Source organism: Branchiostoma belcheri, unplaced genomic scaffold, assembly GCF_001625305.1.
Source record: "Branchiostoma belcheri isolate BF01 breed outbred unplaced genomic scaffold, Haploidv18h27 scaffold24, whole genome shotgun sequence".
NCBI classification, from domain to species: domain Eukaryota; kingdom Metazoa; phylum Chordata; class Leptocardii; order Amphioxiformes; family Branchiostomatidae; genus Branchiostoma; species Branchiostoma belcheri.
Genome location: NW_017803843.1, coordinates 2,306,615 through 2,310,496, shown reverse-complemented (window position 1 = coordinate 2,310,496; position 3,882 = coordinate 2,306,615).

Below are 3,882 nucleotides of genomic sequence, written 5' to 3'. Positions count from 1 at the left end.
CGGTTCGAGGAAAGGTCAGACCCCTATTTCTTATCATCACCAGGGATCCGTCTGCCCTCTCCTCCCTCAGACCACTTGGTTGAATAATTTGGTGCTCCAGGACTATCGCGAGGTCGGTGGTTTATGTGTACCCTACACCGTGGTTACAAAGGAAGTGGGTTAATGAGATGCTGTTCAGCGGGGATTTGGTGGAGCGGTTGTGGGAATCAGAGCGCGAGTGGCAGATGGTCGGCCTTACTGCCAGCAGGCAGGTGCGCTCCTGGCCGACATGAAGCCACGGACGAACGGCCAGACGGCTACAATTCTTCTTTGAAATGTCATGCGCGACCAGCAACGCTTTCCGGTTGTTGCAATGCAGCGTCTGTAGAGAAATACCCGGGGTGCAGTTATTGCACCGTTCGGTTCTAAAACGTAGCTCCATTTCGATAATTCAATCGTTTGTCTCTGTTAGCAATGCCGGCTTAGTTATCATGGTACACCCCCTCCCCCCTTTACATTCTATTCTACTTAACCCCTAATCCTTTTAATTAACTGTGAAGGGCTTCAGTGATTTACAGAGTAGTCTGAACGTGTACGGACCAAGGATATATTTTACCAAATGAGACTCCCAGTCCCTATTTATCAGGAGTCAATCCCGATGCCGTATATATTGGCATTCTTCTGAATCCCATTAATTTTTATGTGATCTCTGGTGTACATATTTCGTGGCGGATGCAACGTTACTTGGAATAAAGTATTAACGGTATACATGTATTATGATGTAACGTTACTTAGCCGGGGATAAATCTAATCTTACGGAACAAGGTTTGTTCTGTAATTTGTAATAATGAAAAGAATTACACTAAAAGACAGCGAAACGCATCATTTTTCAGTTTATCATATCAGTGGCGTAAATGCAAAGACAATTGTACAAGTTTACAGGATTAAAAGAGTGGCTAAAATCAGTATCCGTGGTGGATTGAAACACCAGGCCATGGACTCGGTGCAGCAACAGAAAGCGTCACGAAAATATCGATATCGCGAAAAGTAGGGATGTTTGCAAATGATCATAATATGAGTCTTTTTATCACCCTTTTCAGTTCAGTAAAGCAAATCCTACGCTGTACCATAAACGTTCAGTTTGATATACTAACGTTAGATCATATTAGTCACAGTCAGTCAGCTGCACTACCCAAATACGTCCACTCCCGAGTCAATAGATTTGCGATTGGTTTGCACACAAGCTTTCAGAAGTAGTATAACCTTCATGATGTTAGTTAGCGGAACGAGACTAGACAGGAGTTAATGGAATAGGTGACATCGACAGTACTGTGAACGTTGGATCACTACGGTGTCTGATTTGTAACGTTATAGTGACTAACGTTACATACTATTAAGGGTCCCATCTCCTTTCGCAGAGCAATGTGAATGTGGCGTGCACATCACGGTTAGTCAGGCGACACAGCGCCGCCCGCGGCTGATGACTTTAATTTCGAGAGGACTGCAGTCCTGCTCATGCTCAAAGCAAGGAGCCTTGCTCAAAGCTGTGTCGGCTGTTCCTTTAATACTAGTATCTAAGGCCCTCCCCTTATCCGTAGTAAGCCATCCAAAGTTCCCGCGTTTTTACTTTAAAACGGGGCATGCCGGGAAATAGTTGTCAGGTAATTAGAGATTCAACATGGCGGACGTACACAACATTGGTGGTTGTCTCCTAGGAACCTGACGCTGTCTGCGTCCCTCGTTTTTATAAGGTTTACAGTTATCAAAAGCTGATTTCGGTGAGTTTTAGGATTTCGACTCTTTCGTAGTTTAACGTTTAGATAGAGCAAATGACAAGTTAAACATAGCGAGTCGAGGTGACCCCCCTCGGGGGAAGGGGGAAGAAACCTGAAAGGGGACGGGGGATGGGGCAGGGGGTCTGCAGGCGGGTCAGAAAAATGTAGCTAAATAAAGAGTTGGGACTTGGGGGCATACATGACACATAGAGAATCCTTCCTATTAGCAACCTCAGCAGATAAAAGTTCGAGACAAGTCCTCAAATCATTTGATGTAACTTTATCATTACTCTATCATATGGACTACATGTAAGTTGTAACGTTATAAGTTAACAGTTATAAATCAATGGAGCCTGCTGTATGCAAGTTGGTTTATGCGAGGTTATAGGGTTTATGCAAGGAGGGTCTATGTTACCTTTCTTTTGACATTTTCCTACCAATGACGTTTTCCACACCCAACCAACAATGTTTGCCAAGTGTTGCTTAATGCTTTGCTTGTGCTGAAATGTGACCACTATGTTACAAACATAGTAACAGTTAACTGTTATATAACGTTGATATTGCAAGCCAGGCTCAATAGGCAGTCCGAGTCTTTGATCAGCTTTGGAACTGGCATACCACCAGTGCTGTTGGTATCTCTGATGTGCTGTGAGGTGGGTCTGACACTTTTTAGCCATCACTGACTGCATTGTTATAAACACCCTACATTTTTGAGAAGAGCATAATTTAGCAAAGAAAGACTGTGTGAAGGAAGTACTTTTTGCCATGAAACAGACAGCACTTAACTGTCATAAGTTGTATCAAGACAGCAATTCCATCATGCATTGTTCCATTGTGTAATCCCAACACACTACGTGTCATCCTAACTTTTGCAGACACTAAGACAATCATGGACAATGAATCTACACCGAGCAGAGACACAGGCATGGCCCAGTCTCCAGTCTTAAACCAGGAGTACAGTGATGTCCCTCCTTCTGCTGTGACCAGCTTTCTCACCACTCCTCATTACAACACAATACGGTCCAGCACCCAGGTCCAGAGTGCCCCGCCGACCCTTCTCAGCTCGCCATGGAGCAGGACCATCAATCGAACTCCGCATATGGTAAGCTGTACTGTTAGAACTGGGATCATGACTGTCATGATGGTGAAATACGGAATACCAGTTACTACAAGATGTTTAAAGTTCTTTTTCACTTGTTGTGTACTTAACTGATGTAAAGAGTACCTTGGAGTCAGTGTGCGGAAGTTTTGTTTTATCTGGAATACAGTTGACTAATGACAGGATGTGAACGAAAAATGGTTTAACAACTAACTGACATTAGTGAAGGTCGAATTGGAGGTCAAATTGGTCCTCCCGCAGGCTGGGAGGAAATGAAGGGTATTGTGGAAGAACCAATCAGGAACCTGAGAATTGTATGTGTACCACTGTAGAATAAGCACATAAGCCACGTGACTGTTTGAAATGGACAATGTCATGTTAATGTTGCATGAATTGAATATTGAAGGTATGAACACTTTGAGTGATAGTAGATCTAGTTTTTATCCATGCAGTAGAGTGAAAGATCTATGTATGGGGACACTGACATTTTCCTTTTAAAATGTTTGTAATGAAACGGTGCAATTCAGTTACTACTGCAAGGCCGTTTTTATTGTGAATATATAATAATAAACCAATGATGATGATGATGACAGGAAGTTAGGTCAAGGGTCTCAAAAAAGGTTATTATCTCTTCTTCTCATTTCCTGTCTTCCATTTCCTGCTACAGCAGTAATAATAGCATAAGTGTAATAAGCTATATAGTATAATAGCATCTAGTTAGAAAATGCATAGACAGGATCAGCTAGAAATTTACCATAATGAATAGAACAAGAAATTTACAACAACTCTAAAATATCTAATGCAGGTATGAATGAAACTTAAATGAAGTTTGTACGTGATGTAATTAGAGGAGTCTTGCCTTACATATATATAACATTTAGTGAGACCAGTTGATGATCATACTTTAAAAAGAAGTTCCTGTAATACATTTTCAGCATTGGACAAAGCAGAATCTCTTTCATATTACTAGTATAGACTTCATTTAAATCCAGGGTGAATTTTTAATTTCTCCACAGCTGCTTGAACTTT